Raw genomic sequence first — 27,253 nt, forward strand, 5'->3', positions numbered from 1 at the left:
GGAGGGCTTGGTCTTGGTAAGGGCAGCAGTATACTCTCAGGGCCCAGAACAGGGCCTGGTGTGTGAGCTGGGCCCTGGACCCGGAAGAAGGAACATTGACCTCTGCCTCCTCTTCACCTTCCCTTCTGCAGTGATCGTGGCCAATACCCAGGGCTCCAGTCCATTCCTGGGGCTAGGGGGCAGGGGGACCCATAGAGAATGCCCAGCTGGCTTGAGTGAGGGTTACTCCTGCATGACCACTGTCCCTGAGATGGCTGCCCCTGGAGAGTGCAGAGGACACTCTCAGTACCACCAGATTCCAGCCTGCCTAGCGGGAGTCCCCAGGTCAGTCACCCTTGCCTTGGTAACAGGGACCTCTGTCCTCCACATCTCAGAGAGGTGGAACCAGCCCACACAGTGCACAGTAAATGCTCAGACCCCTCAGCTTCTCTCAAGGGTCAGACATCAAGAGCATACCTAGAGGCCCAAAGCCTTCTTTGGGCCTCAGTTTCTCCATCTGTACACTGAGCAGTGGGCTCAGACCATTGCTGGCATCCCCCTGAGGTCTGCAGGATCTCAGAGGTTTATTTGCAAAGAGTTTCCCCCCAGTTTCCTCCACATGAATCATCTTGACACACACATACCTACATACCTGGAGGGTGGCAGGAAGTCCAGACATTGCTCCTGACCCCCTTAGGTCCACGCCTGGGGGCACAGCCCTATAAATCCATAATACAGAGAGCGCCAAGGGCCAAAAGCGTCCTCGTGGAGGGCAGGGCTGTGGGGAAGAGGCTGAGCCACCAGGGGCTCTCGGGGGCTGGAGCCTGGCCCTGAAGCAGAGACACAGACGGTCCCGTATCAGTCAGCGCCCTTCAGAGGGAGAGAGACAGAGACACAGACACAGGGAGATTGATTTAATGCACTGGCCCACGTGATGGTCCAGGCTGATGAATCTGAAATTTGCAGGGCAGGCCCACAGGAGAGCGGGCTGGGAGCCCGGGCAGGATTTTATGTTGCAGTCCTGGGGCAGAGGCCCTTCTCCAGGAAGCCTCAGCATTCACCTTCGACCGCAGTGGAGGCCCAGCCGCATCTCGGAGGGTGATCTGCAGCACTTACAATTAGCCAATTGTTCATGTCGATCACATCTGCAGCACAGCCATGGTGGCATCTGGACGGGGCTTGACCGTACCGCTGGGCACTGCGGCCTGGCCGAGTGGACACGGGGGGTGCCCATCTCTGTGCCCACACTGTTGTTGTCCCCTGGCCATTGTGGTGGGAGGTGCCAGCTGACCTCCAGCCATTGGCATCTGCAAACTGCAGCCAAGAGCTCTCCAGAGATCTAGAGGCCCTAGGAGCAGCCTGCGACCTCTGAGCCGGCTCTCATGACCCTTGGGTGGGACTCTGAGGGTCCCGTGCTGGCCCTCTCACTGGAGCAGTCCCCCACGGTGGTGAGGGCAGCCCTTCCCCGCCTCAGCCCTCATTCCTGCGAAAGTTCCCTGGGATGGCCTCCCCATAAACCTATTTCTGGGTGACCCCAAGTTAAGACAGCCCTGAGGGGGACGGGTCTGTGGAAGGTGTGGGAGGACAGGGAGCTCCTGGGGTCAGGGACCAACCCTGGCTCCAACACAGGGGCTGCCTGGGCCTCCCCAGGGAGGGGGAGCCTCCCTCAGCCTTGCAGCTTTGGGGCACTCCAGACGACCTGGAGCCACCTGCCGGGTGGAGCATGGTGCCAGCCTCTCCTGGTCTCTGAGCTCAGGGTTCTGTGCATCCACGGCCCAGAGCTAGGTCCGGCAGGGGAGAGTTCCCAAGCCTCAAGCTCAGACTGTCTCGTAGATGAAGGAGTCAACATGAGCCAGTGAAGGCAGGTGGGGCACAGCCCCAACTTTCCCACCTAAGGCGACCTGGATCCTGAGGCCGGCAGCCCGCAGGACCAGGGAGGGAGGGTGGTGGGAACATGCCGAGAAGCGAGCTCTGGGAGCACCTGCCATGCCCTCCTGCCGCCCTGGCCAGCACGGGCTGTGGGGACACAGAGGGAACTTGGGAATGAGGTCGTGGGGGTGGCACCTGCCCCATGCACTGACTCATCCTGGCCCTTGGTGAGTGCCCAGGGCTGGGCTCTGGACTCAGTTACGCTGGGGCCGGCTTTGCTTCCGTGCAGCTGGGGCTGGACAGAGAGGAGGACACCCACTTCTCAGCAAGCCTCTGTCTGGTCGTGTGATTCTCGGAAGGAGCTGGGCTCTGGCTGGAGCAGGCTGGCAAGTGCCCATCTCGCAAGGCATCTTTCAGCCTGACCCAGGCCTCTGCCAGTGGCCAGTCTCACGGGGACCCCCGTTGCCTCCTGTGTGTGGCGGAAGCGGCCGGGCATTCAGAACAGAGCTGCTCTCGGAGCCTGACAGTGATGGATAAGCCAGGACTCTGGGTCACTGCCAGGTGAGGGGCGAGCCTGCTTCACGCGGGCCCTGGAGGAGCTGGACGCGGTCCCTGGACTGAAGGAGGAAGTTCCGGGGGGAGCGCCTGGGCAGGTGGACGCCTCCGCTGAATCCGGCGTTTCCGTGGTTATTTCAGTGAGTGACCGGCGTGCCTCTTTCCTCACCCCGGGTCCTGCTGAGAAAGAAAAGGCGCCTAGCACAGCTGCGTCTGCCAATGGCCAGGCGGCCGCCGCCGGCCTCAGCGTGTGCCCATGGTGAGGCCTCCTGGAAATGACTGGGCTGGGCAGTGCGGTTTAAAGAAAAACCCAGAGAAGAAGCCCCTTCCCTACCCTGCGCCCTTCAGAGAAGAAGAAGCCCCTTCCCTACCCCGTGCCCTTCAGAGAAGAAGAAGCCCCTTCCCTACCCCGTGCCCTTCAGAGAAGAAGAAGCCCTTCCCTACCCCGTGTCCTTCAGAGAAGAAGAAGCCCTTCCCTACCCCGTGTCCTTCAGAGAAGAAGAAGCCCCTTCCCTACCCCGTGCCCTTCAGAGAAGAAGAAGCCCTTCCCTACCCCGTGTCCTTCAGAGAAGAAGAAGCCCTTCCCTACCCCGTGTCCTTGCAGCCTGACCCAGAGGTCACCTGCCTCCGGAATCTGATTCTTCCCAGGGGTAGCTCATTCTCCCTCCTCTCATTCGTTAGCCCCTGCAGGGCCAGGGCTTCCCTCCTCATCCCTCCTGTCCTCAGCCGTAAAATGAGGTGGCCATTCTGGGTCAGAGCTGCCCGGCAGCCTCATGCCTGGTTTTAAATCTGCTTGTGCTGCCTGAAAACGTGTAAAAAAAGGTAATATTTGGTTTGAGCCTGTATTTTAACTCCATCACCCAAACATTGTCATTGCAACGTGCAGTCAATGTAGAAATTGCTGGTGAGAGCTGGGTCACGAGTCGGAGCTGACTCCCTCCCACCTGTGGCTGATCTCACCCGGACGCGCCCCAGGTGCTCCGTGGATGCAGGGGGCTGGGGGCCGCTGTGGCTGGCACAGCTCTCCACCTTCCATGACAATCCTGGCACCTTTAATGGGCCTGGCTCAGGCTCTGAGTGGGTGCAGTGGAGGCCCCAGGTCAGAGAGAGGTGGAGACCCCTGGGCTGCAGATAGAGATGGCAGGGCCTGGATGGGGCAGGGCGGGGCCGTGGGGAGGGGTCGCCATGGTGCACAGTGTGGGGCCCTCGGTCCATGCACCCTGGGCTGCCCGAGGCATGGAGGTGGGCACGGGGGTGGATCTGGCCTCTGGTTCTGTCGTGTCCACTGAGCCACGTGGCCTGGGCAAGCCAGGGTGTCCAGGGGCTGGGGATGTCCCCCTCACCCACTCTCAGGCACGGCCCCCGACTGGAGCAGGCCATGGTGGCAGAAAAGGGCGTCCACACCCTCAGATTATAGGGACTTGCATGGCAGCAGGCTCCCCTCAGACCACTGAGGGTGCTGAGACCCGGGTAGGTGGGAGAAGCCATCCAAGCGCAGGAGGTTGCGTGGTCTGGGCCACGCCGGGTCCCACTCCTGGGTGCTGCTGCCTCTGGCCTTATTTCCCTGCAGCCGATCTCGGTTGTTGGGGGCGGCATCATTGCACAGACATGCACAGGGGCCTCCAGGGCCTCATACTCCGGACGTGACCAGCAGAGACGGTCCCTGCAGCCTTGTCCCTGGGATGTCTGTGCCGGAAACAGGTGGCTTAGTGGGGCCTGGCTGTGGCCTCCTCTGCGTCTAGGCCTCCCTCCGCCCCGGCCCCTTGGCCCTCATTCTTGGGGGGGCGTGGGCCAAGCTCCCTGTGATCACCTCTAATGGGCAGCCCCTCCTGGAGCCCTTTCATCTGATCCGCAGAGTGTTTCACAGACACTGACTCATTCACCTCCCACAGCCTCAGAGGTAACTTGGTCCATTTGGTAGGAGGGAAACTGAGCCACCTCATTGTTGAAGATTTATTGCTGGGCCACCCGGCAACTCATCCCGGCCTCTTCCCCTCGAGACCCCAGATGGAGGAATTTGGCTCAGAGAAGCAAGGCGGGGGGGCCCTCCCAGACGGCCAGGTGGAGAGGCCAGGCCAGGCTCTGAGCTGAGACGGTTCCTCTGTGCGTGCGGCTGCCTCTGAGCCAGCGGGGCAGGGCTGCCGTTCCACACCGGGCTGTGTCTGTGCCAGACACTTGCTCACTCATGTCCCTTTGTGTGTGCACAGCTGAATTCTCACCCAAGTCACACAAGTCTTCCAAGTAAGTTCCGTTTTTCCCCCTTTTACAGGCAAGGACACAGAGCTTCGGAGAATTCGGCTCTTTCGGCCCAGGTAGCGCAGAGACTAAGCCTGTACGCCGTCACCACAGAGGCGCATCTTGTTTACGAACTGCCAAGCATGAGTTTAGGGTGTGTAGTCAGGGTCCACGGGGAACAGGCATAAGCCGAGGAGTGAAATGGGACTGTCCAAAGAGGAAGGTAATTGTAATTGCTGAATATTATAGTTCCTTCCTCTCAGTTTCCATCTTAGCTAAACTGTAATCAGACTTCGTTATGGCTTAGACAGTGTTTAAAGGGAAACGCACGGGGCCAGCGATCCTTGTGCCTGTTAGTTCCTGCTTTGGGACCTCCTGAGAGCCGAACAGGCCATTCTGAGCCGGGGAGCGTGCCCGTTCTCGCCTGCCCGCCTGCGTCTGCTTAGATAACCCCGACAATATCCCGGCTCTCCCCGCGCCCACCTGTCAGTCAAGCTCTTTGTGAAGTCACTTTCGCTTAGACACTTCTCCTGCTCCGACTCAGGGTAAAAACGTGTCTTCTGTGTGACATGGAGGGAGGTGGAAATTACTATGTGCATGGAAAACTGTAGGTTACACAAATAACCTGTCACCGGAGATAGGCAGCCAAGCTTTAAATCAACTCACGGGCAGCCAGGGCCTTCTTGTGCCCTGGGGCCACTCGCCCTGCACGGGGGCGCATTGCAAAATTCCGCCTCCCTCCTGGTGGCTGCTGCGCAGAGCTTCTGTCTGAAGCTTGTTTTCCTAACAATGTTGACATTCTTCCCCGGCTCTCTTCGGCAGGTCCCTTGCCCCAGGAAGGTGGGGGATGACCCGACCAATCTCTCCAGAGCCCGCAGTGTGCACAGCAGAGCTCAGAAAGGCAGCTTCTGATTCCTCGAGCAGCAGCGTTCGATTTTCTGTCAACGCTCACTCCAAACGGCTGTTCTTCCCCATCCGGGCGCTGCCGGCCTCCAGCCAGCATGTGCCAGACTCGGCGGGGACAGCAGCTACAATAATAATCGCAAGGAGCATAACAGGTGCCGGGCGCGGTGGCTCAGGCCTGTAATCCCAGCACTTTGGGAGGCTGAGGCGGGCAGATCACGAGGTCAGGAGATCGAGACCATCCTGGCTAACACAGTGAAACCCCGTCTCTACTAAAAATACAACAACAACAAAAAAAATCAGCCGGGCGTGGTGGCGGGCGCCTGTAATCCCAGCTACTCAGGAGGCTGAGGCAGGAGAATTGCTGGAACCTGAGAGGCGGAGCTTGCAGTGAGCCAAGGTTGCTCCACTGCACTCCAGCCTGGGCGACAGAGCAAGGCACCGTTTAAAAATAAAATAAAATAAAATAAAAAAGGAGCATAACAGTGGCAGATGGCGTTTGGTGGGTGAGCCCCTGGCTGAGCTTTGAGGGAAAACGCATTCGATTCTTGTCATTCTAGGGAGTAGGCCTCGTTGTCCCAGGGAAGTGCCCGGGGAGAGGACAGCCGGCCTGAGCCACACCCTGGCCAGGGGTACAGGAGGCTTGGAAATAGTTTTCTGAGACGTGGCCTGGCCCAAGATGCCTCCCGACTAAGCCGACATCCAGTTTCCTATTCAGAAGATTGGCCCCTCAGTCATGTAGGGGGTGGGGAGAGTGCTTCTTTGTTTGGGGAGGAGAGATTTGGAAATCCATTTAAATAAAACGTCAGTGGGGAGATGCCGGGCGCTGGGGCCGTGTGAGGTCTCCTGAGATGGGTCACTGGGTCTGAGGTTCTCTGTATGAGAGGCTGATGAGATGTTGGGCACTGGGGCCGTGTGAGGCCTGCTGAGATGGGTCACTGGGTCTGAGGTTCTCTGTGTGGGAGGCCTATGTGGCTACAGGGTCTGCTTACAGGCTGGCCAAGGCCTGCTGGGTGCCTAGAGCTCCAAGAGCAGAGAATTTTACAGATTTTCATGTCAGGAGGCTGGGGGAGCAACTCCTGCCCCCGCCCCCTCCAGCAAACAGCTGTGGTGGCCTCCGGGGACCTGTGGTTCCGTTCGTGGGACTGGGGAAGGAGCCCCTGAGCAGCCGGTGCCAAGGCTGTGGGCGTCAGAGGTGCCATGCCAGACCCTGCCGGTCAGATCCACCGCCCCGTTTTACAGGTAACTCGGGAATGTTGCTTGCACCAGGCTGCACGCCCCCGCTCCCGCACATGGAGCCCCCACGAGGTAGGCTGCTCAGGTTTGTTGAATGAACTTGGACATTCTCTGTGCCCCACGCCTTGTCCACCTGGGCCGGGGGGAATGGACGGGCCTGGGTGGTCCCAGGGCATCTGGGGGGTGCCTTTCCAGCCCAGTGCGGGGCCCGGCTCTCCTACCTGGCTGGCCGGCACGGGCAGCAGCTGTCATTTGGAAACTATGTGACAAGGCAACCTGAGGCCTGGAGTTGGGGCCTGTGTGCCCAGGCGAGGGTGGCCGCTCTGTTCTCCGGGGTCACTCCTCCGGTCGGGTTACGCTCCTGGAAACGGGGACCCGGGTGCCTTCTCTGGCAGGGAGGGGCTGGGCCACCCCGGAGGTTCCGCTGAGCAGGGCCCGGCCTGTTCCTCAGCCATCGGCCCTCAGCCATAGGCGCAGGCTAGTCTGGGAGCTGCTGTGTCACCCGCAGGTGTCACTCAACACAGATCCCCAGGGAGCCAGGTGCCCGGGTCGCAGCCGCTGGCTCTGAGCCAGGTTCCTGGGCAGGGGGAGGGAAGCAGTGCTTGGGGGGCCGACTGTGGGTGAGGCCCTGTGCCCACGAGGCAGGCACAGCAGAGCTGAAGTGCCGCTCGGTTTGCCCAGCTGGGAAACAGGGCACCGACGTGCCCAGAACCACCAAGGGCATGCTCAGATTTGGGGCTCCACGCCCGACGTGCCCACGGCCTTCTGCAGAGGGGCCACCCTCTCCCAGTTCTTTGCCACTCCCCAAGGATGCCAGGAAACCCACCAGGGAGGTGCCACAACTGTGGCCCTGCTGACCTGCGGCTGACCCAGGCAGTCCCTCCGTCGCCCGTGTGGATGATTTATGAGCCCAGGACTGGAGGACCCGGGAGGAAGGAGTGCCTAGTGTTTCACTGCAAGGAGGGCGCTGGGGTCCTCCAGGCGGGCTGGCTCCAAGCAGGCACCCACATCCTGTCACCCCTGCCGGGACCCCCTTCTTCCCCCCTGCACCCAGCCCAGGCCCTTCCTTTCTTTTTAAAATTAAAATAGGCCAGGCCTGGTGGCTCACGCCTATAATCCTAGCACTTTGGGAGGCTGAGGAGGGCGGATCATGAGGTCAGGAGATCGAGACCATCCTGGCTAACACAGTGAAACCCCGTCTCTACTAAAAATACAAAAAATTAGCCGGCCGTGGTGGCGGGCGCCTGTAGTCCCAGCTACTAGGGAGGCTGAGGCAGGAGAATGGTGTGAACCCAGGAGGCGGAGCTTGCAGTGAGTGGAGATCACACCACTGCACTCCAGCCTGGGTGACAGCGAGACTCTGTCTCAAAAAAAAAAAAAAAAAAAAAAAAAAATTAAAATAAAAAAATGTTTTTTGAGACAGGGTCTTGCTCTGTCGCTCAGGCTGGAGTGCAGTGGCGTGATCACAGCTCACTGCAGCCTCTCCCTCCCTGGATCCTCCTGCTTCAGCCTCCCGAGTAGCCGGGACTACAGGGTCTGCCACTACACCTGGCTAATTCTTTTATTTTTTGTAGAGATGGGGTTTCCCTAAGTTGTCCATGCTGGTCTTGAACTTCTGGGCTCAAGCGGTCCTCCTGCCTCAGCCTCCCAAAGTGCTGACCTCGCAGGCGTGAGCCACTGCGCGTACCCCCTTCCTTCCCTTTTCCCTTCCTCTCCTTCACTTCCTGAGCTGGACGCAGCAGCATCTGAGTAACTGTGAAGTGCTATGCGTGGGGATGTCCTGCACGGCTTTTCTTGGTGGGTTTTATGGAGTCGGTGAGAAGGATAGCAGTCATCAGGTGGATGCCCCAGCACTGCGGGATCCAGCCGAGCCCCACCCCTGGCCCAAGGAGCCCCTGGGATCCTGCCCTGTGCCCCTGCCTGGGAGCAGGACAGCCGTGGCTGGGCGGCCTGGGCCGGCATGTTCTCCACACTTCCAGGAGGAGGCGGCTGGAGTTATTGGCCCCATTTTTAACCTGCGGGGCTTGAAGTGGTTACGTGGCTTGCCTGGGGTCACATAGCTGGAAATGACAGGGGGCAGGGAGTGGGGATCTGACTTGGGGTCTGCGTGGGGTCCTCTCCCCACGTCCCACCTCCCCCTGTGCTGGCAAGGCAGGCTGAGGAAGAGCCGGCTTCCATGGGGCGACAGACTCTGCCCCTCGGAGACCTTCCTCTGGGTTCCCCGTGTGGCTGCTTCGGTTTGTGTCTTTGGAACGAGGGTGGGGGCACTGCGGCCTTGGGAGGGGCTCCGGAGGGCCTGAAGATTCTGGGAGGGAAGAGAGGAGCCTTCACCCCAAGATGCAAGATAAGGGGGGCAAAGGGGCAGGGAGAGATGGTAACCCCAGGTGGCTCAGGCACAGCAGCAGAGGCGCTCGGGAAGCCGGCAGAGCCACAGACAGACTGGGCGGGCTGCATCCTAGCAGAGGGCGTTAGCAACGATTCTTCAGGTTTGAGTGACGGAAACCCGCTCAGATTGATTGAGGTCAAGGTGGGTATTTACAAGGTGGGTATTTCTGGCTTCTACCAGAAAGTACGGGGTGGTGGGCTTCAGGTACGGCTGGATTCAGGTGCTCTGACAGCATGATCAGGACATGGACTCTCCGACCTCTGGCTCTGCTTTTCTCCACCTGGGCTCCATTCCCAGGCCGGTTCCCCACACTCTGGTGGCCCTGCGGGGAGGGGCCTCTTTCTGAGTGTCCCAGTCCCAGAGTCTGAGTGATTCGACCTGGGTCCCTGCTCACCTCTGGGACAATCACCGGGGTCTGGGCCAGCCGTGGGTGGAGGGCCCACTGGGAGCCCAGGGGTTAGGGAGCCCCCAGCCACACTGACTGAGATTGAGCACTTTCCCAAAGGAAAAACAGAGTCTTAGCTGGAAGGGAAAATTGAAGTTTGGTCAGCAAACACCACAGAGGGCTGAGTACCCCTTCTTGCTTACCTCCCGTGATGGGGAGCTCATCATGTCCGTGGACCCCTCTTGCTTACCTCCCGTGATGGGGAGCTCATCATGTCCATGGACCCCCTCTTGCTTACCTCCTGTGACAGGGAGCTCATCACGTCTGAGGAAACTTGTTCATGGAGCCCCTGAAGGGCGACAGCCACCCCGTGACCTGTAGGGGCAGCTGGCGCTCACTCCCTTTGCAAGCCCAGCAGTCTGTGCTCAGCCCCTGCCCTGCAGTACAGATGATGCTTCCCGGCCCCAAGAACTCCCCTGGGAGGCCCCGGGCCCTGGGAGGGAGGAGCTCTGGCAAACGCAGGAAGAAGATGGTCTTGGGCCTTCGTGCCTGTCTGGGAGGACCTACAGCTCCCAGGCAGCTTGGTCTGGGTGCCTGTGCAGGTCACAGCTCATGTGTGGCCTCCTGTGTCCCGAGGCTGAGCCGCACTGCCACCCACACACACCTGCCTATGATGGCTGCCCTGGCCAGTCTCCCGGTGCAGGCCCAGCCCACTGTCCCCCACCTCCACCCCACAGCTGCTCCCAGGGGCCTGCATCCCTTTTCAATTCCGCAGCTCTCTCCCGGTCCCCGGCCCAGGCCTTTCTTTCCCCAGGACCACGGGACCAGGCGAGGCTGCCCAGTCTGGGGAAGCGGGCGCCGGCCTCCCTGGAAGGCCACAAGGCACTCAAGCTCAGGGCCAGAGATGTGTCTGGATAGCCGCTGGGGACAGGGCCAAGGCTGCCCAGCCCAGCCGCCCCTTTGTCCCAGCCCCTGCCCTCCACACCCCCGGCCATGGGGCCGGCCTTCTCGGCAGCACTCTCCAGCCAGCTCTAGGCTGGAGGGGAACATCCATTGTGGCCGCAAGGCCTCACCCAACCTCACAGCAGCTGCCTGGCCCCACCTCCTCTTCCTTTGGTTGGAGCATTTGCTGACCGTGGCCTTTTCGGTCCAAGGTGGGTGGCCACAGGGAGCAGAGGGTCAGAGGTACAGAGCCCAGAGGCCCCCAGGACCCGGGCAAGCTGAAGCCCTCGGACAGCCTGTGTCCAGCCTCTTCTTTGCTTTCAGATAAGAACTTAAAAAAGAAAACATCCTACAGAAAAGAAGCTCAGCTTTTCCCTGCTGCTAGCTGAGTGGGTTTCCTAAGAGCGAGTATTTCCTCCACCCCAGCAGCGCTTTTCAGCGAAGAGCATCTCCGTCTCCACGGAGGGCAGCCTGGAATGGGGGAACGCGGTCAGGCTGACATTGCTGTGGCCTGCGCGGCTCGGGGTAGGCTGGCGACCGTGACCACTGGCTCCGAGGAAGAAAGAGCCCAGATGGGGAGTGTCTGCCAAGACCTGTGGTGCAAAGGCTCCCACTGGGGCTGGCTTCGAGCTGCCAAGGGGACACACTGAAGGCAGGGGTGGGCATCCTGCGGTGACACCCACGTGACCCGGCCTCAGACAGACACGACCCACGACCAACCTCAGGAACTTGGAGGAGCGTCCAGGGCCGCAGCGCGAGAGGCAGTGGCGAGTGCTGTGTTCAGCGCTTCTGTTTTTAGTGACTTCTTTATTTGTAAGTTCTTATGATTTAATTCGTTTTCGAGATACAGCTTTGCTCCATCACTCAGGCTGGAGGGCAGTGGCGCAACCACAGCTCACTGCAGCCTCAACCTCCTGGGCTCAAGTGATCCTCCTGTCTCAGCTTCCCGAGGAGCTGGGACCACAGGTACATGCCACTGCACCCAGCTTATTTATTTATTTATTTATTTTTGAGATGGAGTCTTGCTCTGGTGCCCAGACTGGAGTGCAGTGGCGCTATCTCGGCTCACTGCAAGCTCCGCCTCCTGGGTTCACGCCATTCTCCTGCCTCAGCCTCCTGAGTAGCTGGGACTACAGGCGCCCACCACCACACCTGGCTAATTTTTTTGTATTTTTAGTAGAGACGGGGTTTCACCGTGTTAGCCAGGATGGTCTCAATCTCCTGACCTCGTGATCCACCTGCCTCGGCCTCCCAAAGTGCTGGGATTACAGGCGTGAGCCACTGCGCCCGGCGTATTTATTTTTTTATCTGCAGAGATGAGGTCTTGCTGTGTTGTCCAGGCTGGTTTCTCACTCCTGTCCTCAAGCCATCCTCCCTCCTCGGACTCCTGGCGTGCTAGGATTACAGCATGAGCCCCCACGTCGGGCTGATTTAATTTTAATCGTTCTGTGTATGACGGCCAGCTCACCCAATTCCAGGACATGAAGGCTCAGCTCTTACGAGCTGGCTCCACACACCACCTGTGGGACAGCTCCAACTCACACCAGACCCCAACAAGACCGAGGCTTTGATCTGAGCGTGAAGGCCCCGGCGAGGACAGCACCACCCTTAGCCCCAGGCAAGAGGGGACCTGTGTTCCCCTCCAGCCCCGCTGAGGCCTGAGCTGCCTTCGCGACCCCATCCTGAGTACCCCAAGGCCCTGGGGTTCCTGAGGCTCCTGCCCCAAAGGTCCCACGAGCACTAGGTGTCTTCCTCTTCCAAGTCCTCTGCCTGTGGTGCTGTGCCTGGTGTGGGGGCAGCCAAGGGCAGTCTGTGCAGGATCTGGACCCAGCATGGCTACTTGGAGTGTGGGCTCGGCAAGAGCCCAAAGTCCCCTTCCCGTGAGAGTGAGGCTGGAGGTGATGGAGGGAGGCAGGGGGCATGGCTGTGTGTCATCGGGAAGCTGAGATTTCTAACCTTGAGTCTGAACGTCCAGGCTGGTGTGAAGTCTGTCATGGTGGGCGCACAGAGCCTACTCTGCATGTTCCACGGGGCATCAGCCGGGGCGGTGGTATTTAAACTGTGCGTTCCATGGGGCATCAGCCGGGGCGGTGGTATTTAAACTGTGTGTTCCACGGGGCATCAGCCGGGGCGGTGGTATTTAAACTGTGCGTTCCACGGGGCATCAGCCGGGGCGGTGGTATTTAAACTGTGCGTTCCACGGGGCATCAGCCGGGGCGGTGGTATTTAAACTGTGCGTTCCACGGGGCATCAGCCGGGGCGGTGGTATTTAAACTGTGCGTTCCACGGGGCATCAGCCGGGGCGGTGGTATTTAAACTGTGCGTTCCACGGGGCATCAGCCGGGGCGGTGGTATTTAAACTGTGCGTTCCACGGGGTATCAGCCGGGGCGGTGGTATTTAAACTGTGCGTTCCACGGGGCATCAGCCGGGGCGGTGGTATTTAAACTGTGCGTTCCACGGGGCATCAGCCGGGGCGGTGGTATTTAAACTGTGCGTTCCACGGGGCATCAGCCGGGGCGGTGGTATTTAAACTGTGCGTTCCACGGGGCATCAGCCGGGGCGGTGGTATTTAACGCCAGGACACGCAGTGTGTGGGCCTCTCTTGGTCTCCAGGCCCTGCCTGCCTTAGGGCATCGGCTGGGTCGGCCGTATTTAAATGCTTGCCCACGTAGTGCCTGGGCCTGACAGAGCTCCAGGCCCCGCCCACGACGGTGCAGGCGTGTTCTAGGTGGAAACACACCTGGTGAAGGCTGGAGGAGGGCAGAGTGAGCTCTCCCTGCCTGGGAGTCTCTGAGGGGTCCAGACTGAGGGTTGGGGGTGCAGGATCCCAGGTTGTGCAGGGTTCAGTGGATTTCGTTGAGGAATTTGGACTCTGCCCCAGGGGTGATGGGAGCCAACAGGCAGCGGGTACCTCCTACCTCCTCCCCGTGATCCGGGTGCTCAGAGGAGCCAGGCTGCATGGCTGAGGCCACACAGATGTGCGGGAGGGAGTGCAGAGCAGGGCCCCATCGTGCCTGAGGACAGAAGGCGCTTCTTTCCCGGGGCAGCAGCCTCCTTGCAAGAAGGCGGCTCTCCAGGGCTGCCTGGAACGCATAACCAACGGCTTGCAATCTGCACCCTGTAATTTTTTTTTTTTTTTTTTTTTTTTGAGATGGAGTCTCGCTCTCTCACCCAGGCTGGAGTGCAGTGGTGCAATCTCGGCTCACTGCAAGCTCCGCCTCCCGGGTTCACGCCATTCTCCTGCCTCAGCCTCTCCGAGTAGCTGGGACTACAGGCGCCCGCCACCACGCCCGGCTAATTTTTTGTATTTTTAGTAGAGACGGGGTTTCACCGTGGTCTCGATCTCCTGACCTCGTGATCCGCCCGCCTTGGCCTCCCAAAGTGCTGGGATTACAAGCGTGAGCCACCGCGCCCGGCCCGCACCCTGTGATTTATTTATATGGGGTTGAAATACTGCAAGGGTCCTGTGCTGCTTTGTCAGGATTGGGCCCACGTAGGAAGCGTATTGCGCGCGAACCATTTGCCTTGCACGGAAAATGCATGATGGCGTCGGGAAGCCGCTGGGACGTTTTGCGACGCCCGTGCAGGGGTCCTCGCACGGCCGACTGGCTGTCAGCGCCCCGGTCCTGCCGCCCGTGTTGCCAGTGGATGAGCCCAACGTCCCTTGTGTGAGGTGCCTTGGAGATCCTGCAGACACCGCGCCTCTCGCCAGGGAGTAAGGGATGGTCTTCCCCTGGGACCCACGAGTTCCTCCTCAGCTCTACCTTCACCCATAGGCCACGGGGAAACCGCCTGGTGCAGCGGGCTCAGTGCACCACCAAGAGCCTTTTAAAAAGGCTTTGGGGAACATGGAGGAAGAAAGCCCAGTTTTAAACGCCAAATGTGGTCTGCAGGAACTTCCTAGGGCAGCATATCCAGTGGGAGTGTCTGTGGTGATGGGAACGCCTGTGTCTGTGTGAACCACGCGGTGGTCACTGGTCACATGTGGGAACGCCCATGTCTGTGTGAGCCACGTGGTGGTCACTGGTCACATGTGGGAACGCCTGTGTCTGTGTGAGCCACGTGGTGGTCACTGGTCACATGTGGCTGCTGAGCCCTTGAAGTGTGGCCCGTGCAATTGAGGAAGTGTGCCCCGTGCAATTGAGGAAGTGTGGCCCATGAAATTGAGGAAGTGTGGCCCGTGCAATTGAGGAAGTGTGGCCCGTGCAATTGAGGAAGTGTGGCCTGTGCAATTGAGGAAGTGTGGCCTGTGCAATTGAGGAGCCGGCTTTTAAATTTTATTTAATTTTAATGAATTTAAATGTAAACGTAAATAGCTACCATATCGGTCCGTGTCTAGGTTGATGACAATATTGTCTTTTTTTTTTTTTTTGGCTTTTTAAAGTGGTTGTATCATTTTTATTATTTAATTAAATTAATTTTTGAGACAGGGTCTTGCTCTGTCGCCCAGGCTGCAGTGCAGTGGGGCAATCACAGCTCACTGCAGCCTCAACTTCCCATGCTGAAGCCATCCTCCCTCCTCAGCCTCCCAAGTACCTGGGACCACAGGCACGTGCCACCACGCGTGGCTAATCTTTTATTTTTTGTAGACATGAGGTCTCACTATGTTGCCCAGGCTGGTCTTGAACTCCTAGGCTCAACTGATCTTCCTGTCTTGGCTTCTTGAAGTGTTGGGATTAAAGGCGTGAGCCATCTATGCCTGGCCTAGTTTTTATTTGTAAATATAAGGGGTACAAGTGCAGTTTTGTTACATGGAAACACTGTGTAGTGGTGAAGTTGGGGCTGTCAGTGTAGCCATCACCAGAGAGTGTACGTCGAACCCACCAGGAACCTTCTCATCCCTCGCCCCACCCTCCTGAGTCTCCACAGGTGAGTGCTCCCCACTCTGTGTCCACGTGCACACCTCATTTAGCTCCCACCTGTAAGTGAGGACACGTGCTGTTTGTCCTTCTGTTTCTGAGTTGACAGCACTGTGTTCTCCCATTCCATCCACGTTCCTGCAGAAGGCACGATTTTACAGTTTTTCATGGCTGCCTAGTACTCCATCGTGTATACGCACCACATTCTCTTTCTCCGGCCGTCTGTTGGTGGAGCCCTAGGCTGATTCCGTGTCTTTGCTATTGTGAACAGTGCTGTGATGAACGTGCATGTGCAGGTGTCTTTTTGATGTAATCATTTCCTTTGAGTAGCTGCCCAGCAGTGGGATTGCTGGATGAGTTCTGTTTTCAGTTCTTTGATAAATCTCTTTACCGGGGCAGTGGGATTGCTGATGAGCTCTCTGTTTTCAGTTTTTTGATAAATCTCCCCACTGTGCTCCATAGGGGCTGACAATATTCCCGGTGAGGGCTTGGGAGACGCAGGTGTGTGCACGTCTCGGAACTCATCTCATGGAACCATTAAGATCTGTGAATTCCACTGTAAATTTTACCTGAAACAAGAGAACTGTTGACAGATATTGGACTCTAGTTAATACTTCTGAAATATTTGTATTGAAATATGTTGTCTGCAGCTTCCTATGAAATGCATCCAATAAAATAAGATGGGTTGGTGGAGGGGTGGAGGGACAGAGCGGTGAATGGGCCTGTGGTGAGAAAATGAACCAATGTTAATCTTAGGATCCAGGCGGAGGTGCCGGGCTTCACAATAAAATGCTGAAGAAGCTCCAAATACAGTCAGGGATGGAGTGTTCTCTTGTTACTCTGGGCAGGTCATGGCGTAAGTTTCCCCCATTAGGAGAATCAGAAAGGGATGGGAGGGGATAGGGGGAGTGGAGCTGCCTCTCGCCAGCTCCTGGGAGCATCACGCTCTCTTCTGCCAGTGCCGTGTTTGGTGACATCACAGGGGCAGCGTGAAGATGGCTGTGGCAGCAGCGTTTACACCACAGGAATTGGCAGTCGCTGCGAGTCAGGGTCTTCCTGGGTTGCTGATTGTTAGACGTTTGCCAGCACAGCACAGGGAGTGGCAGGGAGGCACTGCCTTATCCCCCAGGGAGAGTCCCTGAGGACAGGGCGGCATCGACTCAGCTGTGCCACCTGCACCCAGGGAGTCTCTGAGGACAGGGCAGCATCGACTCAGCTGTGCCGCCTGCACCCAGGGAGAGTCTCTGAGGACAGGGCGGCATCGACTCAGCTGTGCCGCCTGCACCCAGCACAAGTCCTGGCCCAGAGTGAGTGCCCGGCCTTCGCGTGTGGACTTGCTGTGGAAACAGGATGGGTGCAGGACAGCGAGTGTTGGTGGAGGTTGGAGGGTGGAGGGTGGAGGGGAGGGTGGGTCCAGACACCTCTTATATTTCCAAGCCTGGAACCGAGGTGCCCCTCCTTCTGCCTTCTCCACCCCTACAGGAGCTGTGCTTGTTCCTGGGGCGGCTCAGTGTGGCTTCTGAGCCCCAAACCCATCGGCTGGACGGCCCACGAAGGGCCAGTCATTCATCAGATGGCTCAGGGCCATTGGCAAATCAGGTCCCACCCTCTAGACTTTGTCTCCTCCTCAGGGGCCCAGCAAGGGCGTTCCTCGGCTACAGAGGTACAGAGGCAGGTGGTCAAACTCTGGCCCCGTGAGGGTCCCTCCCCACCTGGTCTGAGGGTCCAGCCCCTCCCCGTGTCCTCACATGAGCAGCAGCAGGACGATCTCTGCCTCCAGGGACCAACCTCCCTCCCGAGGAGCATTTAGAACAAGCCCTGGGCGTGGGAATGCAGGCTTGGAGGGGAGTGGCCCCGTCTGCCTTGACCAGAGGCCCAGTGGCTTCCGTCCACACTATCGCATGCGCACACACACACGCACACACACACGGACGCCCACACTCACACGCACGTGCACACGCACGCGCACACATGCACACACACCCACACATGCACACCCTTGAACACGCACACACATGCTCACACCCTTGAACACGCACATGCACACATGCACACGCACACACACGCACACACACATGCACACACACCCCCTTGAACACACACACACGCACACACACACGGCATGCACCATGTTTAGATAAAATAGCTTCATGGCCATTCTGTTCTGCAACTTGTTAATCGCACCAACTCTTGCTGTCCTGCTGTCCACAGGCAGATGTGCCCCAATGCCGTGTCCTCTGCTGCAGGGTGCCCCACGGCGCTCCACACCCCTCGCCCGGTCCCCAGGTGTGCGGACCCCATGCTGTCCACCTGCGGGCTCCTGCCGGATGACAGACAGGCACCTGCACCTCAGAAGCGTCCGCCCTGGGCTGAGGCCTTTTTCTTTCATCTGCACGGGGCTGGCTGCCGCTGGGCACTGGTGCCGTCCACCGGGTGGGCTGGAGCTGCTTTGAGCTGGGTCTGACGTGTGCATCACTGCCGGTGTGTGAGGGGTATCTGGTCACTGAGGATGGCCTCCCTGCGTGTCCTCTCTGGGAATCGCCTGCTCCCGTCCTTTGAGTGCTAGAAGCATGCCTTCCACGTTACACAAATGTTCTTCCCGCTCCGGCCCTGCCCTCCCCAGCAACGGGACACAGGCTGGTGCTGAATAAGCCCTTGTTGGCCAGGGCTGGGCACACAGTGAAAGGGGTTTGTGAACCGAGCCAGAGCCGAGAAGAAAGCAGCGGCCGCCCCTGGGGAGCGGGGACTGGGCCGGGGGCTCTGTGCCAGGGCACACTGATGTGCCAGGGCACACTGAGTCACGGGGTAGGGGAAGGTCCAAGGGGCCGCTCCCGTCCCATGGACGGCCTCGCTGGCCAGCTCGCCTACCCTTGCGGGACCTCAGTTTCCCAGTGGGCAGGCTCCTGTCCATGGCCCTGGGGTCAGGCTGGCTCACGTGCCCTGAGGGACGTCCCCTGGGGCCTGCCCTGACAAACTCCCCGCCAACCGGATGCACCCACTGTGGGGATATTTTCCACCAGGCGGGAGGCCTGATGTGTGTAGGGGGGCTGCTTCCAAGCCCCAAGGGTGTTCCTGACCCCCTTCCTCAAAGTCAAGGAGCAGCATCCAGATACACGGGGTCCACGCAGGGACGGATGGGCCCTGTCCACCTGGCAGCTGAACGCCCGCAGCAGAATTGCCTTCTGCTGACAGCAGGTGCTGACGTGCACCCAGGTTCCCTGACACCACCTGTCAGCGGCCTCTGTGCAAGGACCAGGCTCTGGCACAGACAACTTGCCTCCTCCCAGGCCCCCCTTCTCCTCTCCCAGCCCCGAGCCCATGAGCCCACCAGGGAGAAGGGAGGAGGGTAGAGGGAGAAGACTGACCTCCACTTCCTGAGGTGACTCCTGGCTGGAGCAGCGCCTCACTGTGGCAGAGGCCTTGGTGTCTCCAGCCCGTGTGCCCACCCCGGCCCAGCCCCCTCCTTCTGAGGCCCCTGGGGTAGGATGTCCAGGGCCGGCTGCCCACGGGGCTGCAGGTCTGGGCTGCTTCTCCTGGAACTCAGGGTCTTGCATCTGTGCTGGAGAGAGCTCAGCCTGAGCCCCAAGGGCCGGGGTAAGGCAGAGCACAGTCCTGGGCTCCTTCCCCAGGGCTCTTTCCCCAGGGCCCTCCACATGCCTGATCCTAAGGGCAGTATAGACAGCGAGAAAGGAAGTGTGTCCTCGGGGGGGTGGAGTGTGGGCATGGCGTCACTGGCCACCGTGCGTGCCAGGAGGAGGTTGAGGGGCGTCCTGGAGGGCGGGATGGGCAGGGGTGGGCGGCTTCCGATGCTGGGTCTCTCTGGGCTGCAAGTGACGGAAACTCACTCCATCTCAGCGAGAATGCATGGGTCACAGGGCTGCAAAGTCTGGGGGAACACACGGCTTCAGGTCCAGCCTGATCCAGGGACTTGGACGCTCAGCCACGGTTGCACCTGCCTCCCTCTCTGTCCTGCTGCCCTCTGGGCTGGTTTCTGCTGCAGGGAGACACCCACATTCCACATGCAAAGGAGGTGTGACCTCCTTCACCCCTGCCAGGCTTAGAGACGCACAGCTCTCCAGTGCTTCTCGAGGACAGCCTGGGCAGTGTGTGTGGGTCCCCAGGGCGTCCTGCTCACCGTCGGCCATCGCTGGTCCTCTCATAGGCCGGATCTGTGAAGGTGCCCACCTGAAATGGAGCAGGGTTGGTCCCCCTAGACACAAGGATGAGGGGTCGAGGAGGGTCCCAGACGGAAGCCGGGGGCCAGGCAGGGGGTGCGTTCTGGGCCCAGAGTGGCCACACAGCCCCCATGGGGCCATCTCCACATGGAGTTTGTGGCACCTCGTCTTAGTCCCTCCCGGCTGCTGGAACAGAGAACTGTGCACCAGGCAGCTCATAAGCAGCAGAAATTCACCACTCACAGCTCCAGAGGCTGGAGGTGGAGACCAGGTGGCGGCAGGTTCAGCGTCTGCCGAGGGCCTCCTGGGTCATAGAGGGTGCCTTCTACCTGCGTCCTCACGTGGGACAGGGGTGAGGAAGCTCTTGGAGCCCCCTTTTGTAAGGGCACTAACCCACCCACGGGGCTTCACCCCATCGCCTCCCCAAGGCCCTGCTCCGAACACCAGCACCTTAGGAGGGAGGATTTCAGAGCAGGAGTTTGGGGCACAAACATTCAGTCCATAGCCCCCTGGGACCCTCGGTGGGTGGTCTGCGTGGCCTTCTGGGGGGTGGACGGGCTTGTCCCTCGGCTTGTCGTGGAGGCCACAGTGCGGTGCCCGAAGTCTCCAGATCTCCTAGGAGAAGAGAGAGACGCCCCCACCCCTTCATGCTTCTCCTAAACTTCAGGGAGGGTCCGGAGGGCCCTTAATCCCAGCCTGAAACCTGGGCTGGGCGTCCCGTCCCTGGCGCCACACCCCTCGCCCTGAAAACTCCCAGCAGCCTCAGTGGGTGCCCCTTCCCCACCAGGCCTGGGGCGCCCGGCCCTCTGGGGACGCTGGGTCTGTGGGGGTCTTGGGGTGGACACGATGCTCTCTTCTTCCCCCGAGGACTAGCCGGCCTGAGCAGGGGTGCGGTGCGTCGGGCGGGGACCCCCTGGAACCAACACTGATGCTGGGCACGTTGGGGGAGTCTCGGGGGTCCCCGTCCGACGCTGAGAGTGTTGGGGGAGTCTCGGGGGTCCCCGTCAGACACTGGGCATATTGGGTGAGTCTTGAAGGTCTCCGGCCTCAGCGGCTGCATCTGTCACGTGGGAAGGATGTAGAGTGCCTGGTTCCTGGGTTCCTGAGCCTCAGATGAGCTCAGATTTATAAAGAGCTGGAAGAGGCCTCACTCTCGGCTGAAGCCCAGCAGGTGTTTGTCCAACAGGGTCAGACAATGCGGCCTCCGAAGCTGGCAGGCCTTCCCCTCTGGGCAGGTGGCAAGGAGCTGCCTCCGTTCACAGAGCTCTAAGCTCTCCTCTTCCTTCCCCCCACGCCCGAGCTTAGTTGAGCGGAGGGTGAGGGGGGTGTTAGGCACGCAGCCCCTCGTGGGAGCTTCCCCTGCCCTGCAGGCTGCCCAGTGTCTGAGAAGGACTCCTCTGCCGTGGGCAGGAGGCGTGCCCAGCACCCGGACCCTGCCCTGACCAGCTGTCCTGCACCCACGTCTGCCTGCAGGACCTTGCATCCTGTGGAGGGAACCCCTTGGCCGCCTTGGGGTCCTGAGCTCCCTCATTCCCCCGACAGGGGCTCAGCTTTCCTCTCCCTGACCACCTTTCCCTAAATTAACTGTTTTTGGCAGGGGGTCCTCTCCCCACGACTTGCCTCAGGCTCCCACCATCACCCCCCCAGCACTTCTTCAGCCTTTGTGTTGAAAAGACCCCAAAGTGTACAGCCGGAGTCCTGCTTCCAAGGAGCTGCACAGGACTCTTCCTATCCAAGGCTTAGGGTCCCCAGCACTCAGGGTGGCCCGTCCTCCCCGGAGCATCTGTGTCCACTGGGAAAGAGGAGGCGGCGGCTAGTAAGCCTCCAGTGGGCATGGCCGGGCCCTGTACACAGGCCTGCAGGTGCTGTCCTGCAAGCAGGGCCCTGGCCGTGATGGACAGATGGGACCTCAGGAGGGCTCAAAGGGGGCTGGGGCCGCCCCTGTCCTGATCCCGGGCACCGCGCCTGATGACCACAGCTTCCAGGACAGGGAGGGCCGTCCCCGGGCTGCAGAAACTGAGGCTGGCCTGTGGACTGTGGATTCACGGGGCCTGGCTCTCTCTTAGTATGGAGTAGGGTCTTCTCCCAGCCAGAGGCCGCCAGCGGCTCTTGAGCCCCTTTCAGAGAATGCGGGTGGGCAGGACGTGTGGGCTGTCCTCCAGGTGCACGTTGGAGAGCGTCGTTTCCAGGTGCACGGTGGGGAGTGTCGTTTCCAGGTGCACGTTGGAGGGCGTCGTTTCCAGGTGCACGTTGGAGGGCGTCGTTTCCAGGTGCACGTTGAGGGGCGTCGTTTGTTTCCAGGTGCACGTTGGGGGGCATCATTTCCAGGTGCACGGTGGGGGGCGTCGTTTCCAGGTGCACGTTGGGGGGCGTCGTTTCCAGGTGCACGGTGGGGGGGCGTCGTTTCCAGGTGCATGTTGGGGGGCGTTGTTTCCAGGTGCACGGTGGGGGGCGTCGTTTCCAGGTGCATGTTGGGGGGCGTCGTTTCCAGGTGCATGTTGGGGGGCGTCGTTTCCAGGTGCACGGTGGGGGGCGTCGTTTCCAGGTGCACGGTGGGGGGCGTCGTTTCCTTGTGAGCTGGTTGTAGGTTGGTCACCTCTCGGAGGCCCTTATGTCCCTGTAGGCAGGGGCCGTGGAGGCCCCTTTGTGGGTGTTTCAGGGCAGCCTTGCACCTGGGTCCCACTGCTTGGTGTTTCTTGATGGGGACAGGGGAGCTGTTCTTAGGCCAGGCTGCATAACGTGGTCCCCCGACCTTCACTGTGGAGTCACTGAGGTTGGAGGGGTAGGACAGGGGAGAGTGGGCGGGGGGCTTGTGCCCAGGGCTGCTGCTCCCCGGACCCCTGCAGAGAAGCCCCTGCACTGTCCGCCTGCCTCAGGGGCCTGGGCCGGTGCTCCTCGAGGAGGGCCTGGGTGCAGAAATGCTTGCACAGACCTTCTGCCACTGTGAACTGCTCAGGGCCCCATCCTGGCTGCGTCCCCCACCCCTTTTGAAGGGGGCAGGCCAGCCTGGAGCTGGCTGGAGGCCGTGGCTCCTGGATTCCTCTGTGTTGGGTTTTTCGCAATGTCAGGCAGTACTTCCAAAGCAGAAACTCAGGACAAACACCAAGGGCTCCACAGTATCCTGCAGGAGCTTGTGAAACAGCGAGTCTTTGAGGGGTGGAGGCCCAGCCTGCCCTCGGAAGTAGCCGCTGAGACAGTGGGCCTCCTCTACCAGCCACTGGCAGGGACACAGGAAGCACCCTCCATCTTTAGAGCTGCAGCGATGGGGGGCACTGGTCATAGACCCAGACAGTGGTGGGCAGCCCATCTGTGCTGCCCGGTCCGTCTTGTCAGGCCATGGGATCTTCAGGTGCCTGTCAGGATTGACATTGCTGGTCTCATCAAAGGGGTTGCCCTGGCCTTCCGGAGGGAGGGCCCAGGGATGGGTCTCTGGGGAGTTCCTGCAGCTCTCACCTCTGTCCTTTGAAAGCCATCGGAGATGGCCAGGCCTGGGGCCACCAGGGGCAACTGGGGGGAGCTGAGACTGAGAGGGCTGTGAAGGTTTTGCCTGCCCTGGGCGGGGCTGTGCCTTCAGTCCCAGGGCCCCGGACACCCCAGGCTTGTCCGTGGGACGGTGATGGGAAGGGCTGTCCTGGGGCTACTGGAAGTTAAGACAGAAACTGACGTGGAGAGAGCCTCCGGGCCTCCAACTTCCAGAGTCAGCTCCTGCAGCCCCTCCCAGGCCACGCGCCTGGCCCAGCGCCTTCCCGCTCACTCCTGGCTGCCCCTCCAGGCCTGGACTTGAGCTTCAGAGAGGGGCAGGATTCCAGGGGTATGGAGCCAAGCGTTCCCTGGACAAAACGGAGTTGCCTCTGGCCAACTGGGATGCGATTCCAAAAAAACATCCTGCTCTCCTGGCCATCCTGGCTGGACTGCCCACATGGCCTCCTACAGACTGGGGGTGGGGAGGGAAGGTGTCAGCAAGGACCTTTCCTGCCAAGACCAGAAGAGGCCAAGTGGGCAGAGAGAGCACTTCTGTCCTGGAATCAAGGATTGAGGCCAAGGCTGACAGCCAGCTCAGCCCAAGGTCACATCAAGGTGAAGGAGGGGAACTGCTGTGTGCTCATTCTCGAAATGGGAATAAAAACTAAGTCTTTTTTACTAAATCTCAGTAAAATAATTATTCACAATAACAAGCCCATGACACATTGACATAAATAACATTTTTAAAGAAAGAACTATATTCTCCCAGGTACAAAATAAATAGCATTATTTTACATTTTTGCAAATTTCTCTAATGTTTGAACTTGCAAGAGAGCAGGTGGATTCTCGTACCTGTGTTTGCATTAGACTGATGAGAAAATGAGAGCCAGAAGGACAAATGACAGCTCAGTATTATTCATATGCACGTGATGGTTTAGACACCATAGATCCCCTGAAAGGGTCTCGGGATGCCTCAAGGGCCCCCAGGCTACACTTTGAGAACTGATGATGTAAGATATTTGATTAACACCAAAGAAGGTGGGAAAGAAGAAGAAGAAAAATCAGAAGAACAAAAATATGTGTGATACAGATAGGAAACAAGTAGCAAAATGACACACTGAAATTCAACTATTTTGATATTTACAATAAACGTAAATGGACTAAACCCTGCTGCCCTGCCAGCCCTTTGGGGAAGGGAAGTACCTCTAACAGTGGAATGTCAGGCACCCTGGTATGTGGCTGGAGAAAACATCTTTAAGAAAACATGCTTTTCCCTGCTGTTTTTTACCTCAAATATATTTTGAGCCCTTATATGCTGGGCCCTGTATAGGCCTTGGGGAGCTAAAGATGATTCAAACATGGTCTCCACTCAAGGACTCATGGTCTAGGGGATTATAAGCTGGGCTCAGAGACCGTCTTCCTTCCAAGCACCAGTGATATTTGTTCAACATATTCCCCATGCATCTCGCTTAGTCTCTTTGCAACCACACTGAGAGCTGGACTTCTGGGTTTGTATCCCGTCTCAGACAGTGCACAGGTGTGAAAACAGGCTCACCTGGATCATCAACCAGCATTCGATGAGGGTCTAACTCAGTAGAGGTGGGTCACAGGGTTTGTCTAGAGCATCTCACATGCTCTATTTTATAGATGAAAAAACTGAGGCCCAGGGGTGGGGGTGAGAGACCCAAAAGGGGAGGCTGAACGGAGGCAGTGAGCTCAGGCCTTCTCGGCTTGAGAACGCCGCCTGTCTCACATGTGAGTCCTCAGGATGCTGTTTTGGAAGTGTCTCGTCAATCAGAACACCAGGTTGTTGCAAGACCGTGCCTTGGGGAGGGCGTAACACTTCTGAGTCAGTGTCTAACCCTAACCTGGCCAAGAGGCTCAGCTCACTCACCTCCTAGGTTTGTGGCTGAGTTCAGCGGCTGGGCCTGTTTCCTCATCTGTAGAATGGGCATAGGCAGCCTGTCAGACGACTGCTGGGAGGATCCTGGGAGCAGGGGAGGGTCCAGGATGGGGACTGGGCCTGCTGGGCGAGGTTGGGCTCCGAGGCTGGCCTGCACCTGGTAGACAGGTAAGGGCTGAAGCCCAGGGGATGCTGGGTGAGGACTTTATGGGTTCTCACAAAATGACCTTTGCAGCCTGGGTTGTGGTTCAGTCCTTGGAGCCAGTCTGAGGCCCGCATCACTCCAGGGTTCTATTTCAGCAGTGGCCGCTGGCTGCTTCTGAGACCAGAGGCACCTGCCCAGCTCAGGGGCTTCCTGTGGATTTCAGTTTGGCTCAGGGGCCCAGGGAGCAAACCCCAGGGGCTCTGACTTGCCACAAAGACAGCTGAGCAAGCCAGGAGCTAGGGGGCAACGGGGAGCCCACAGGCCCCACGGGACCCCACTCCTCCCTCTTCCCGCCCGCCGGCACCACCCAGGGCCTTGTACCCTCAGAACAACCCATTCTGCAGTTTCCCAGAAACCTGGAGATGGCCTCGGCGGTCCGGTCCCCCGGAGTGACCTGCCACTGCGTTGGACACCACACCATGGAGTAAGGCGGCTCCAGTGGGGAATCTGGCTTGGTGTCCAGCCGGGCCATCTCAGTGCTTAAGATCAGCATCTTCCCAGTAGTCAACCTAAATTAGGACTTTTCATCAGCTACCTTCTTCCAACCAAAATGATTTTTTTGGAGACAGGGTCTGGCTCTGTCACCCAGGCTGGAGTGCAGTGGTGTGATCTTGGTTCACTGCAGCCTCAACCTCCTTGGCCTGAGTGATCTTCCCACCTCAGCCTCCCGAGTAGCTGGGACTACAGGTGCACAACACCACGCCCAGCTAATTTTTCTATTTTTTAGAGAGGTGGGGTCTCTCAATATTGTCCTGGCCTTAAAATGATTTTGGCCATCATTTTCCTTTTCCCTTTAGTGCTCACTCCCCTCTGGGGCCAAGCCTCAGTTCTAATATCCTTTACACTTTTTTTTGTTTTTTTAAATAAAACATCACTTGAGAAAGAGGGCAAGAACTCTCAGGCAGGCTTGGGTTTTGAAGTGCTGAGCTTCGAGGGGGTTAGGGTGACCCCGTGGGGGCTTTGCCAGAATGCAGGGGTGGACGGAGGTGTCTTTGCCAAGTGGCCACTGCAAGGTCCCCTGGGGAGGCTGTTGGTTTCCCCTGGGCAGGTTCCGGGTCTCTGCCTCCACGCTGAGAGCGCAGGTGCAGGTGAGGCCCAGCCCCGTGGTGGGCAGGCTGCTCCCTGTGCCCCTCTCAGCCTCCAGGGCCCCAGTGCCTCCTCTCCCTTTCTGCTTCTGTGAGAACGTCTGGAGTCTGCTCCTGGGCAGCCTGGGGGCCCCGTTGAGCGTCTGGGAATGTTTTGCTGCCTCTCTAGCGTCCCTGACGTGTGTCTCCTTGTGAAATTTGGGGTCTGGCCCGGGGTCGGCGTGCAGTTCCCTCACCGATTTCTGCTCTGTCTTCTCTCCCCTGCTTGGTGCCCCTCGAGAGCAGACCCATCCTGTGGGACCCACCTCTGTGTCCCCAACACCAGCATGAGGAGTTTCCGGAAGGTGCCAGGGCTTCCCAGCTCCCGGCGGCTCTGCGGCTCCTTGGCTAGCAACGGTGTCGCTGTGGTCTCCACCCAGCATTCGCCCCGCGTGCCTGTGTCCCAAGCTCCCGTGTGTGAGGACATGTGTCATGCCAGGTTAGGGCCTCTCTGATGACCTCGTCTTAATCACCTCTGTGAAGGCCTTGTCTCCAGGTAAGAACAGATTCTGCAGCGCTGGCACCAGAACCCAGGGCCTCTTTTTGGGGGACACAATTCACCCCTCACAGCCAGCTGCTGCCTCTCTCTGACCCCCACTCCCCTCCTCCCACAATTGCCCAAGGTCTCATCCCATCCCACCCACAGGGCCCCGCTTCCCTAGAGGGCACCGCAGGCCGCCGTCCCTGCGAACTGGCCACGTGACCCAGGGTGAGCCGCACAACCTCTCCATGCCTTGGTTTCCCTTCTGTGAAGTGAGAACGAAAACATGAGGACTCAGGACAGGGCAGGCGCCAGGAATCCGGAGCCTTTAGAGCATGAGGCCTGTTCCAGGGGAGAGGAGACCCCCTTTACCCAGCATGAGGCCTGTTCCGGGGGGAGGAGACCCCCGTTTTCAGGGTGTGCTCACTCCCTCCCAGCCTCAGTGTCTCAGCAACGCCCATGGGGTCAGGACCACTCAAGTCACGTTTGCTTTCCCTGCCTGACTACAAAGTGACTGGGGTCCCCTCTGTCTGTGGAAAGTGGCAAATCAGCT

General features: G+C 59.2%; 1 long non-coding RNA gene and 1 pseudogene across 1 annotated transcript; one reads left to right on the forward strand and one right to left on the reverse strand.

Annotated features, from left to right (window-relative positions):
• Positions 1–892: 892 nt before the first annotated feature.
• On the reverse strand, positions 893–17,799 carry LOC134735556 (uncharacterized). The gene is made up of 3 exons (XR_010118752.1): positions 17,535–17,799; positions 15,965–15,966; positions 893–2,583 (listed from the first exon to the last, which is right to left on the reverse strand). It is a non-coding gene; the product is annotated as an uncharacterized lncRNA (long non-coding RNA).
• LOC129472193 (uncharacterized) lies at positions 11,972–13,176 on the forward strand (annotated as a pseudogene).
• Positions 17,800–27,253: the final 9,454 nt, after the last annotated feature.

The sequence above is a fragment of the Symphalangus syndactylus genome, chromosome 22, assembly GCF_028878055.3.
Source record: "Symphalangus syndactylus isolate Jambi chromosome 22, NHGRI_mSymSyn1-v2.1_pri, whole genome shotgun sequence".
NCBI classification, from domain to species: Eukaryota; Metazoa; Chordata; class Mammalia; order Primates; family Hylobatidae; genus Symphalangus; species Symphalangus syndactylus.